This window comes from Gavialis gangeticus, unplaced genomic scaffold, assembly GCF_001723915.1.
Source record: "Gavialis gangeticus isolate Ggan-Ray unplaced genomic scaffold, GavGan_comp1, whole genome shotgun sequence".
NCBI lineage: Eukaryota > Metazoa > Chordata > Crocodylia > Gavialidae > Gavialis > Gavialis gangeticus.
The window spans coordinates 89,600,828-89,614,913 of NW_017729031.1; the positions used below are offsets into that span (position 1 = coordinate 89,600,828).

At 41.9% G+C, this 14,086-nt stretch overlaps 1 long non-coding RNA gene across 1 annotated transcript in view; it reads left to right on the forward strand.

Annotated features, from left to right (window-relative positions):
- Positions 1-12,302: 12,302 nt before the first annotated feature.
- The window catches only part of LOC109301954, a 264,420-nt gene continuing 262,636 nt past the window's right edge, over positions 12,303-14,086 (forward strand). The window contains exon 1 of the long non-coding RNA XR_002098671.1: positions 12,303-12,401. This is a non-coding gene — a long non-coding RNA (uncharacterized LOC109301954). The remainder of the gene's footprint in view (positions 12,402-14,086) is intronic.

Here is a 14,086-nt window from a genome sequence, read left to right on the forward strand (position 1 = left end):
TTCCAAGGAACAGTCTGACACTTTCGACTTCTATTTAAGCTGTTCTGCTGAATGCTCTGAATTAGCTCTGGAGAGGGAGAATGCTGCAGCTCAAGTCAGAAATTCCTGTTACAAATTTTCATTTTTGTTGCATCTTCTCTGCCATCTATATAAGCAATTTGTTTCTCTGTGTCCTACCTGTTAATATAGTCCTTTCAGTCTTGCTGTTATTCAGTGTAAGACCTGGACAAGAGGAATTTTTGGCTTATTTGTTAAAGCATATAGAAGGGAATTTACAAAATGGTTGTAAAAGATCCTTTATCATCTTCCATATTCTCAAGTGATAACACTTATGGCATAAAAATTAAAACAAAGTTGAAGTCTCCTGCAAGCTTTTGAACTGCTAGAGACATCTATTCTTTGTGCCACAGGCAGCCTGTGGAACATGCAAGGCAGCTGACGAGAGGAGCTGTCCCGATAATATTAATCATAGACTTTGACAGCCTGCATATTTGAAACTAAGCACAGATGGTTGACTGCTCTGTGGCTCCTTCATTTTTAGTAGGGGTGTGTGGAATGGGCTGTATTCGATTTGGATTCAAATCGGGGACAGTGATTCAATTAGTTGATTCGGATCACTGTCCCCAGTTCAATTCAGCCAAATCTGAATCTGAAGAATCGATGCTGAGTCGGAGAATCAATGAATTGGACATAGACACAGCTTTAAATGTTTTTCTACATACCTCAAGGTACCAGGCATGGTTTGTGAACACTTCTACTAGAAAATGGTTGTCTAAAAGTTATAAGCACCTATGCCACATCCAGACTAGCGCAACCACAAGATATGTGGTGCCGCAAACACATCTGCAGCACCACATATCGCACGTTTAGATGTTCTCTATGCTGGAAGGGCGCATTGCCTGTCCGTCCACTGCTCTGCATTTTTTCTGTAGGTTTTCTTGATCCCTGGGTGTCCAAGGGTCAAAAAAACCCACAGGAGAAAAAAAGTGGAGCAGCACACATACAGACAGTGCACTCCACTCAAAAGTGGAGCCAGGCTGCCCGGATCTACTCTTCAGCTGCCAGCCAGGCTCCATGCGGCGGGATCGCTACTGCTGCAGCCCGGGAGGCCCCCAGGACCCAGGTAAGGCTGCTGGGACCAGCCCAGTGTGGGCCCCAGCTTCCCCCACCCCACCTGGGGTAACTTGCTGCTCGCCAAAGCGTGCACGTCACAGACATTCCCTGGGGACAAGTAGCGGCAGCACTACTTGTCCCCAGGGAACCAAATGTCCACACTTGGCTGGATGTGCCTCAGATGTTTTGCTACAGGTTGCATGTGATCTGCAGCAACTGTCTCCTAGATTGATGTTCCCATGATGATGATTATGGGAACACATTATGGGCAGGTCTTCCTGATCTTTGGTTTGATTTGGTAGTCTGTTACAGATCACCGCTCCTGAGCTTTGCTAGTATCTTTATCCATGTGCTGGTGAGATCTTGAAGTTCTCAGTATCAAGAACCCTAAAAGTGGTAATAATACCTTTTAAAATGTAGAGTGGCACCCAATCTTTTACCCACTCAATTCTTCCCAAATAGGAACTAATGAGTTATGTTAATTTTCCAGCCATGCAAACTCTTATTCCAGGTTCTAATAATGTCAAGTCCCAGTATATCAAATTTTCTATTCCTTCTTCATGCACATTGTTTTCCACTTAGTTTTTACTTGGAATTCTATCTTTGGTGAATAAGTAGTTCAATTTCTTCACTTCCCATTCCCATTCAAACTGTGAACTGATAAGAACAGATGAATAAAGAGAAAGATACAGAGGCACAGAACAGGTAATCAGTATGCCGACTCCCTTTGAACTGTCAACTATGGAGTGGGCATAACATCAAACTTAGTATCCTACAGAACAAGAACAAAGGCTTCCTTAGTATTTTCTGTAACACCGTTTCCTGACTTATTTGCTCTTTCTTCCAATGATATTAAATGTCGACCTCTGTCTCTCTACATTCTTCTTTTGACTATCCTCTTTTTTCCATAGAATGTGATCTGGCACATGCATACTATTTCTCGCCCCCCCATAGGACCCCTGCCTCATTCAGTGCATTAGGTGGGTGATGCTCAAAGAGCAGCTATTCAATATTTTTTTTTTCTTCATTTGCTCCATGTGTCGTCTTAGCTCATTTTTCTTGTCATCTGCCAACTTTCACTAAGCTTAGATAAGTCAGTGTTCTGACACTGTTGTCAACTGTCCCTATCTTTAATTCTTACTATGAGTTGTGTCTTCTCTTTGAAGGAGGATGTACTTGAATCTTGCTAACATTTAAATTACATTACTTTCATGCACAAGATAGATTTGAAAATACGAAGTCCTACTTCAGTATGCTTGTTCTTCATGGCCATTTTCATTTCATAGACAGTTTCATGTTTTGTTTTGTTTCTTTGAAATCATGCGCTCATGAAAAAGAAAAACTGGTATCTGCTATAGTGATGGGATAAAACCTCATTTGTCCTTAACCTTGAAACACCATTTTTGGATCTCAACATTGAATTTAAATTGATAAAAATAAGCCTGAAAAAAGACATGAACAAGTACCAAGACATTTCCTGAAAAAGGTTGTATTTTAATGCATACACAGATTTGTATTTTAATCCATATACAGTATTTTAATGCATATAGATTTGATAAATAAAATCTTTGCCAGTAGTTTTAATACTTGTTTTTTGAGATTTTTGTCTTGAGTACCTGTCTTCATAATCTTAATGACCTTACTATTGTCTTTAAGGGTGTGTGCATGTGTTCACTGTGCCCAATCTATTGATCATGCATCTTACTTTAAACCATGTAATTATAGATCAAATGTGGCATGTGTGCATATTAACCAGTGCTAGGAGCCACACCAGGAACCTGATCAAAGTAAGTTCGGGTGGGGGGAGGTGGAGGCAATACCTAGGGAGGCTGCAGTGGGGGGTTGACGGGTCCACAGAGACACTGTTCATCCAGGGGTACAGTGGGGTGGGGATGGGGGGCCAAAAATAGCCTGGCCAGGGTTGGGGATAAAAAAAGTACATACCTGGGCCTGGGGCTACCAGCTATGCTTTCCCAGCCCTGGGGCTGTGCTCCATACACATACAGATGTTCTAAGTTTTATTGATCCAGCCATTTTTTGCTGGATTTAGTTCCCTCAAAAGTATATACAGTTCAGCACTTGGATGGACCGGACCCAGATAGGTCAATCTAAATATACCCTGAGTTTGCTTTTTAAAAGGAAAAGGTGTTTATTTTGATACCATTTCCTGTCACCACAATTACATCCACACACAGGCCTGTCTTGTGTAGGAGTTGAGAGAGTGGAGCAATAACATAGCTTTGTAGGAAAGACATTTATGCAGTCTTGTCGGCACTAAAAAGAGAGGTTTCAGCATGGTCAGTGAAGATGATACCTCTGGAGACTTAAGCTGTTAAGCTCTAGCAAATGTGGGTCTGTGAACTGCAGGTTTTTTACGTTTATCTTAGCCAAATTGTGGTGTGTTGTTTCCAAGACATAGCAAAAGACATATTCCTCTATGGATCTGGAACGTACTTGAGGACCTCACATCTACTGAATGGTTGCTTATCATATGCAGTTCTCTCAAGAGGACTTTCAACTGTTAACCTAAAATCTGTGGAACGGCTAAACAGTGCATGTGATGCCTATCTAAGCCACTTTTGACAATGACTTTTACACCTCTTTTATATTCTTAATTATACTAAGTATTTCAAACTTTTCTTCGTCCTTATTGTGTACCTTTTATACTTTGTTAAATATTAATACTATAAAGGAGTATAGCTACAGTAAAGGTTTGAACATTACTATTAACCTAATACTTTGAATAATTCCTAAAAATATGTTTTGAAATGCTCTTTCAAAGGATTTGTCTCTATAAATATGCTGACCTGGTTTTGTTGGCAGCATCCCATTGTGTGGACACAGCATATGGTAGTAGAAGGAGCCTTTCTGCTAGTGTATACATGTCCTTGAAAGACATACCATAAACAAAGCTAACAAAAAGCACTGTGCTGTCAGCTTAATTACATCCATGCTGAAGGTTTTTTTGGCATGACTATGTCAGCTTAGGGCTGTGTCAGTTTTATGCAGCCCTAGTCAATATAGATACAGAGCAAAACTTTGTATTGCAGATTTAGCCAAAGATGACTGGCGCACAATAATTATCTAAACAAAACTGCTACATTGTCTAGTGCTAATTGAAGGCTGTAAACTTTTTGATAGAGCTTCTGAACAGACTAGGAGCCAGTCTGGAAAAGGAGCCCAAAGGGGACCCTGGTTATAATAAAATACTTTGCTTTCCTTATTTTGGAAGTTTTCATTTATTGTGCATTTTGATGACACTACTTTCAGTGTTTCAAAGAACCATAAACATGTATCTGTGCATTGCTGCTTCAGATTCAACAGGCTTGCCAAACTCTGAGGGGGAAGTAGCCTCTGCCTTTCAGGAACTCAGTTTCAGGCATGTATGAAGCTGTCTCTCTTCTCTTCAGCAATCCCTCACAGTCAAGGGATTGTCTTCCCTGATTGCCTTATCTGTATGTCCAAAGATGGCTGTTGAGGCCTATCCAGGATCAATAGACTCTACTGCAGCTCAGACATGTGTTTCCGTGTGGGGTGGAGTTGAATTTTTTATCCGTGACATACCGTTTCTGCTACTCCATCTTTTTCCATCTCCTGTTGTTGTCATGAGGTTTCAAAGTACTGAGATCGCTGCAGCAGACTCTTCCTCCATTTGGGATGGTCCTGGTTGATGGTCTCCTAGAAGTTGACAATTACAATGCCAAGCGCTGGGAAAACTGGTGCTAGCGCTGGCCCCAGCTGGCAGCAACAAAATGCTCTTATCCCAGGTGCAGACCTGGGGGCCCATACTCCCCAGGAGGAGTCTGGCACAGCCCCACAGACCTCCCACAGGTTTGGGCCCCTAGATCTATGTGCTGGATGACAGCATGCTATCACTGCTGGCTGGGGCCAGCAGCAGCACCAGTCTTTCCATCGCTCAGCACAGTCTGTGCCCAGCGCCAGTCCCAACTGGCAGCGGCAGCCTTCTGTCATCTGGCATGCAGATCTGGGTGCCCACACCCCCAGGAGGGCTGCAAGGCTATGCCAGACTCTTTCCGGTGGTGCGGACCCCTGGATTTGCGCACTGGATGACAGGAGGCTGTTGCTATCATCTGGGACTGGTGCTGGGTGCAGCCTGCACCCAGCACCAGGAAAATTGCTGCTGCCACTGGCCCCAGGCAGCAGTGGCAGCCTCCTGTCATTCAGCGTGCAGATCCAGGGGCCCACACCCCTGGGAGGAGTCCGGCACAGCCCTCCCAGGGGTGCAGGCCCCCAGATCTGCATGGCAGATGACAGGAGGCTGCCACTACTGGCAAGTGTCATGAGTTCTGCTTTGAACAGTTTGAGGTGCAGTTTCCCAGAAACCTCTGCACCTATCTCCTTGAAACTTGTCATGCCCTCAGAAGGAGGTACCATCCCTGCAATTTTCATCCAAATCAGGCAAGAAATGACAAAGTTGTAGGCATTTTCATGATTTCCCTTTATAGCCTATGGGCAAAACGTCTAAACGCGTCGAGACAGTGAAACAGTTTTGATGAAACAAAATGGAACAGTGCTTTGAAATTGAACAAAACAATGAAACAAAACACTATCCCTTTGAAACAGTGAAACTAAAGTTGAAACAAAACGGTGCTGTTTTGCACAGCCCTCCCTAGCAGGAACATTGGTACACCCCAGTCAAAATCCCTAGTCTTGGCTGTAGCCAACATCCATTGCCACTGGGGAAGGCTTATAAACAACCTGACACATGTAGCAGAAAGTCGGAGTGGAAGCAACCAGAAAAGACCAGAAGCATGGGAAACACCCATACCAGAATATAAGCATAGCTATGTCTAGATCATTCTTAACCACTGGCTCTCCAACCTCTTTTTGAACAACACCAGTGATGGCAAGTCCACAACTTTCCTAGGCAGTCCACTGCCTCACTATTCTAATAGTGAAAAAGTTTTTCTTGATATCCAAGCTAAGCTTACCTGCTGCAATTTCAAGCTATTGGTCCAGTTCCTCCTGTCTGCAGCAAGAGAGAAAAGGTGCTTTCCCTCTTTTTCTTCAAGTGTTTGAAGACTGCTACCATGTTCCATCTTAAATGCCTTTTCCACAAGTTGAACATGTCAAGCTCCTTCTGCCTCTCCTCATATGACTTGCTTTTCAAGCCCTTTATTAACCTGCCTCCTGACTCTGGAACCTCTCCACATACTTTTTAAAATGTGAAACCCAGAATCTCACACTATACAGATAAGGCCTAAACAGTACCAAGTAGATGACCACTTTTACCACCCACCTCTTCCACCTAATGCTCCCATTGATGCATCCCAAAACCACATTTGCCTTTTGTATGACTGCATCACCCTGAAGATTCATACTGAGTCTATAATCCACCAAGACTTCGGGATCCTTCTCCACAGTGCTGCCATCCACTCAGGTATCACCCATTTTAGATTTCTGTTTTTAATTATTTCTCCTGAGACATAGTACCTTGCATTCGTCTGTACTGAATTTCATTCCATTTAATTGGAAAGCAGCTCTGAAGTTATCAATATCCTTCTGAATTGTACTCCCATCCTCCAGTGCATTCAAAATCCTTCCCCATTTCATGTTCTCCACAAATCAGCTCAGGAAGTTTCTATGTCAGCATGCAAATCATTAATAAACATGAACAGCACCAGGCCCAAGAGGGACCCCTGTGAGACTCAACTTGAAATCTCCTGGTATTCTGACATTGACTTGTTAATAATTATCCTTTGCTTGCAGATTTTGAGCCAGTTAGCTACCCATCTTATAGTAGTTTTGTCCAGACCATATTCTTCCAATGTGTTTATGAGAAGGTCATGAGGGACCTCGTCAAAGCCCTTACTAAAGTTCAGATATACTACACCCACAGCATTCCCTTCATCTACCCAAGTAGTTACTTTATCAAAGGAGGTGAAGTTTGACGTTATTTATTCTTTCGAAATACATGCTGGCTGCTTGTGGTCAGCCTTTCCTCCTCCAGGTGCTTCCAAATGACCTTCTTTAGGACATCCTCCAATAATGTTTTGGGTACTGAGGTAAGGCTAACTGGTTTGTAGTTCCCCAGGTTCTCCTTTTTGCCTTTTTTATAAGGAAGGGCACTTTTCTAGTTCTCTGGTATGTAGCCCACCTCTCATGATTCATGACGATTATTTCCAAGGGCTCTGAAAACTCCTCTGCCAGCTCCTTCAGGAACCTGGGATGAAGTTCATCTGGCGCTGCTTACGTGAATTAATTCACATCCATCCAAAGCTCTCAGACCCACCAAAAACCTCTTGTGTTATCTTATCCTTCAGCTTGCCACTTTCCTTATCCCAATAGTCCTTATTAAGTGTTTGGCTGCAGCTTAATTTTTTTGTGAAGACTAAGGCAAAGTAGCTCTTGAGTAACTCTGCCTTCTTTGCATCATCTATTAAGAGTTTCCCCTGGCTACTTAACAATGGGCTCAGTTTCCTTTGCCCTTATTTTCTGGCCAGAATATTTATAGAAGTTCTTCTTGTTATCCTTAACCTCCTTTGCCAGGTGCAGCTTGTTCTTTAGCTTTGCCTCCCTGATTTTGTTCCTGACTTAATTGTTTCATCTACTATCCCTGTCCCTCTTTTTTCCTCTTTGTCCACCCCAAATCTGCTTACCAATGTTACCAATCTCTTACCAATGGGCATGCACCCTGCCATCTGGTTTACAGGGAGAGGAAAAGTCAGAAACACTCTCTGGGTGCATACAGAAGTGCAGCTTCCAGCTCTAACTCATGGCACTTTCTATGAATTGCCATGAGTGAGACTGATCCTCCTAACTGAACAGATATTACTGTTGAATCTGGAGGGTGGAGGATTGGCTTCAATTTGGAGATGATCTAGGAAAAGAGGCTGTGTCTTCCCTGGCTCTTTCCATGCATCTCTTCCTCCTCTGGCTTGCCCCACTCTCACAGCTCTGTTGCTGTCTCTGGACAGGATGGGGGAGAAAGCTGGTCATCCTGGTGTTTTCTCAGTCCCACTGGAGTGGGGAGCCAGGTAGATTGGAGCTCCTTTGAGGTGAGGGGCTCCAATTCACCAAGTCCCTCCCACTCTAGCAGGGCTGAAGGGACCTCCCTCCCTTGCCTTCTCCCCACTGTCATCCAGAGACAATAGTTCAGGCCATGCTGCTGTTGCAGCTGAAGCAGACAGAAATTAATGAAGTTGCTCCACTTAGGAGCATCTTCATTTGAACCCTAATGCAATGAGGGTTAATTTGTTGTGCAATTGAAGGGCTCTGCAGCCATGCTCTTCTGTGTGGGCATGGATTTAGAGTGCTTTCAAGGGCCCGATCACATGACAAATATAATTTCTGTCTGTGACCTCTGTAAACTCTTCCAACCAGCTCTCTGGCAAAATGCAATGGAACTATATTGTCTCTACACCACATGGGAGTATTTGACTGCAAATCACCACATCTCTCATGGTTGTAGACAAGAATCAACCTTTTTCTTTTTATAAAATGGCCCAAAAATACAAATGCAAAGCAATTTAAAAAATAATTCAAGCCAAGGTTTCCGGATTGTTTAAAATCACAAATTTTCATTATTTACATTTTTAATGAGTTCACCTTGCTGGAGGGCATTTAATGGATCTGCCTTTGGGTTTATACAGCACATGGAACAAGAGCTTTAATAATGACTCTACAATCAGCAATTATGAATGGCTTGATAGCTAAATCTGTATACTGAATAAAACGAGAAGTAATGGAGAAAAAGTGCTACTTACAGTTATATATCCAGTGTATACACTTTTTATGAATGTAGGAACCATTTCCAAAGAAAATAAAACTCATACAATGAAGATCTGGGGTGGAAGTCTCCACAGTAGTTGAGTTACAAAATGCCAAAGCAGATTGTCGGAGCCTTGTGGCACTCAGTGTACTCACACATCTGTATGAAAGTTACTGTGCAATACAGTTAAATTAATTTCAGTGCTCCATATTCATGTTTGATCAAATTACACCCTTTAGAACTTTCTTTGCAATGATTACTCCAGTAAGTTAAATAACTTAAGGATTCGCACCACCACATAATTGGTGTGGAGCAAACTAATACCTATTGGAAAAGAATAATAAAAAAGTGATTATTTTTGTATCAGTATTTCTTTGTGCAAAGGAATTAGTTTTGCAGGCAGTTACGCTACTAGCAGAACAAATTCCAATGAATGACAGCTGATAAAATTCATATTTAATGAGCTTATGTTACCAAGATGCTGATTGTATTAAAAAAATAAGCCTAGTTTCAACTCATTTTCCAAATGCCAACGAGTCTGTGTTGGAATCACTTCCAGAAACAGAGATATCTTTGAAAAAAGTAGATAGCTACTTAACGTCAGTAGTTAACTCAGACTACTTGTATGTATTTCAGGGATGTGTATAGGCACAAAGCAGGAAAAGGAAGCTATCTTTGTCCTCATCCATCTTTAACTAAGCACTGCCTGGGAGAAATTAAACCTTTTGCTACATAAGTATCCTAAACTTAAACTAGTGAAGGAATGTATTAGATCTTAAAGAGAAGCGCTAAGTCAGTTCCCCACCAGTGCCTGGTTTTATTGCCAGATAAAATAATTGCAGTCAGATTTTACCATCTGTGGGCGAGAAGGTTTTCCCTTCATCCTGCTTGGAGTATCCCTGCTGGGAAGGCTAAGTCTCCCCAGGTGATGTGGGCACCACTCAGCAGAGCTAGGCACCCTGACTAGTTAATCAGCACCAGCTGAGCTGAGCTGGCTGCCTCTCTAGTAGGCCTACCACATTGAGTGCGACCCCACACTTACTGTACCTTGTGCAATTGGTCTTATGCCTAAAGGAGGTTGCTGATCCTGTGCGTGGCTAGCTTCTGTCCCAGACTGCTTCCTATTCATATCTGGTTCCTGCAATATCTTGGATGCCTATGATCCTTGTTTCTGGTTCTTGGCTTTTATCCTGGATGTTTTGGTACCTGACTTTAGTCTTTGGTTTCCCACTCGCCTCTGAGGCTGTTAGTGGTGACTCTACCAAATAACCCGAGCCATCTTTTTAAGTGGTTCCTTATGGCTAGGAAGGATGGCAGTAAGCTGTGTGAGCTGACAGAGCTTGGGTCAGCATGGTTTCCTGTGGAGGTTGTGCTACAAGAGGAGGAGCCTTGGGATGGCTTGTCTGAGGAAGCTGTAAACATATGAGAGCAGCAATTTCTGGGAGTTGTTGTGAGAAGGCCAGGTTAAGCCAGTCAGCACAGAAAGCGCTGCTGAAAACAATGTGGAACTAGTATCTGAGGTTGGTGCAGATGGGTGCTCTGTATTGGAGCTTGTAGTACTGGGAAGGTGCAAGCACACCTGTGTGTTCTCAAACAGATGTGGTGATACCCCCCCCCACACACCCCCCGCATCACCACGGGGTAGAGAACTTCTCTGTACCCATGGGGAGAGGCCCTGGAGAGGAGGGGGATTATGGAGTTGGCTTGGGAGAGGACTGAAACTCACCCTTTGGATTTCTGGAGAGGACTGGCTGTGGAAGGAGCAAACTGAAGTCAAATGAACTACATGCTCACAAGAGGTCAGTGTATTTGAATTGTCTTCTCTGTTTTCAAAGAAATCACCAGAAAGAAGGGCACTTCTTTCCTTACAGAGTTGTTATTCTTAAAATTGTGGAGATGAACTGAGCAAAACAGACTTGTGAATTCAGTTGCTATATAATGAAATTCCTAATATGAGCCACCCCTGCAAGTGTCTGTGAAACATGAAAATTTCTCTTTAATAGCTTAACCTTATCCAAGATAACTGTTTGCATAAATACTTAAGGGTTCTTATACCTCTTACTTGGGCTAATCTCCCATTTAAGCTGCAGTAAGGAGTATAGCTGGTCAACTTTGTCAGAGTCCATAACGATGACAAATTAGTGTTTGTCAGCTCCTTCTAGTAGTGAGGTCAGAATGTAGCCCTCCTTAATATATCAATGACTTCGGCAATGCATTTGGTGCTTGCTTTAGTAGCAGTTTATGTTAAATGACTGCAGTGCAACACACATTCTCATTAGGTTGGGGGTGTGCTTCAAGAACAGTATTAAATGGTTACTGTGAAGGATTTTGAGACTGACTCTAATATTAAATTTAACATGTTTGCAATTGTCCATTTGCCTGACTCTTCCTTGTTTGTTTGTTTGTTTTTTATTACTAAATTTGCCAAAAACCCAGATAAGACTTCCTTTGCCTAGTCAGGAATCCTGTGGCAAATTTCTTTCTTTCTTTTAATGAATGTATATTTTTCCGTTTTCATGAAAACCAAAATTAGTCTTAAAGGTCTGGTTTTAACAATTTTCCCAGTTGGGTGGGGGGAACCTGGGCTGAGGGACCTCATCCAAAAACATCTGACTCAACCAATTTTGAGGTGTTATAGAAAAGCACTGTGCAGCACTCATTCTTAGCAGATGCACAGATACCTTGATGTGTGCTGACAAATTCACTGTGTTGGTGAAGGCCAAAAAGAGACAGCCCATACATGCAAGCCATACCTGTCAAAGATAGTTCTACATTGTGGATTAAGACAGACCCACTGAGCTAATTAGCACAGGCTAACAGCTATGTGACCCTCAAGCCTGACACAAGTCTTTGCAAGCTATGTGTGCACTCCATAAGGCAAATGGTGTCCCCTGTCTAATATTACTACCTTACAGGTTAGATGAGAATAGTGTAAAAGTATAAAGAAGAAAAAAGCTGGCAATGGAAGGAAAGATTGCAGAGCTGAGGCAGGTGGGAAATGTAAAGATTAGGGCAAGGAAGAGGGACTCATCATACAGTTTTGTAAGAGTATTCCTAATAAGGGAGCATGTTCTCAGCAGAGCCAGAAAGAACACACCAATGAATACAGCTATAATGGGTAGATGGTTAAAATTTGGGATGGCTAGGAAAATGTAACGCCTTTCTAAAATGGCTATTACAAAAGCAAAACATCAGTTGAGTTAAGCTTGGGATATTGCTTTTGGTATAGGGGCTGTTTCACTGTTGGCAGGGTTCAGCTCTCTGAGTGAGTGAATGAATGGCTTGAAAAATGGATAGTACCATGTATAGTCCCAGCTGGGAACTTTTGCCTGGTTAGTAAACCCTTTGTTGTAACAGTGAAGGTCTTTTTTTATTTTTTAAACCTGCACTAGTGAGTAAAACATTAAAAGAATCCACTAACAATGCTAAATGATTAAACCTGGCTTTTGAGGTAACTGCTAGAATATTAATGAAACAGTATGTGGGATAGAAAGGTGGGCTTAAAGTTTAAATGGAGTGAACACAAGAAGTCTCTGGAGCCGGCTCAACCAGAACTGTATGTTATGATGTGATTAGTTGTTTGGATATGTCAAGTTTAAAGGAGTTTTTTAATCTTCAAAATAGTTATTGCATCACTTCTGTCCTTGCAGGGATATTATAACTCTTGTCTAAGCGTTGAGGTTTGATGTCTAAATACAACAGGTAGAAAAGTGCATGCCAATGAGGAGTCAGAATGAGAAGAGTGTTGGCTCTGGTTGATGTGGAAATCACAACAGGATCACTGTTTGGCTAACAGAAGCACTTTATTTTACATGGCCATGGGAGATCAGCAAGAGGTGGCTGATGCTCAACAGAAAAAGGACACAGGTTCTGTTATATATTTGTGAGAAAAAGACACAGATCAGCCTCCCCCCTTAATACATTCTTGGCAGTCTGACAATAACTCACCCTGGAGTCTTGCTAGACTAAACGTGTTTTCTCCAGCTGTTTCCCAATAAGCTAATCTTCAAGGTCTCTTTGTTATTTTGGCCTTTACTTATGCTCCTTATTATGGCCGAACTTTTATTTTGCTTGCTCCAGTACTTTTCCTCCTCATGGTTGTGTAATGTGAGAATCCATAACTCACCTGAATATTAAACATTGCCTAAATGGGTGTAAAGTTTATAATGAAAACTGTACCTCATAGCATGCACTGTAAATTTTGTCTTATGTGATTAGGTGCATTCATAGCTAGTTTCTTTCACATGGTTTCTGATTACTGCATTAGGAGCTGAATCAACTAATTTCTATGAAGACAGTTAGCTAAGTATGCCCAGACAGATATTTTAAAGTCCAGGTCATTAACCCAGTAAATAACCTGTGTGTATTCAGGGCTCCTCTAGACCTGGAAGAAGGGAAGAGTGGTAATAAAGTTGATGTCACTTCCATATGGGGCGATTCATAGTTCTTCAGGTATGCTGTATTATATTAATTGTGTTGCACTTCAAAGAATGCCTATAAATTGTTTTGCTGGAGCTGGTCAGGGACTTCAAATATTTCCTAGCAAAGACATTTAGCTGATTTGTTGAAACCCAAACTACTGAGTTTTGGGAAGCTTCAAAACAAATAAGTTCCATTTTTCAGGCCCAAGCTTCCTTTTAAACCCTAAAAACAACTTGATCTTTTGAATTACAATCCTGTTTTATGCAAGTCTTTAAAAGTTTTGACTCTTCATCCTGACACAGGACAGGAAAAATGGTCAAAATCTCATTCACACAACCATTTCCTGCCCATATCTGTCAGCCAGCCTGGAAAGGCTTTAAAATGCTCTGTCTGTAGCTTGGGCTGTGGTGATCAAAAATGAAAGAAGACCTTTCCCAGTCCAGAGAGTGAGCTCAGTTTGCCCTTGTTTAGGTTCATTCAGTGTCTTTGTGGTGAAGTAAGTGTTGTTGGATACATCTGATTTAAGGAAAAAATAATAGCGAAGAATTACAAATACTTGACCATGTTTTGGAAAACAGAGTTGGGGCAAGAAAATCAATGCACTTCAAATTTAGATGAAATATTTAGATATGGATATCTTTCCTGCACCATTCATAGTTGGCACATTTTGATGTAGCTAAGGCTGGTCAAAATAGGAACTTCAACAGTGCTTCAGAAATATTCTAGTCTTATTGTGGAGGTTGGGGGGAGGAGAGGAGGGCATCTCTTCTGGGACTATTTCTCTGTTAAGATGTCAAATTAAAAAAAAAAAAAAAAAAA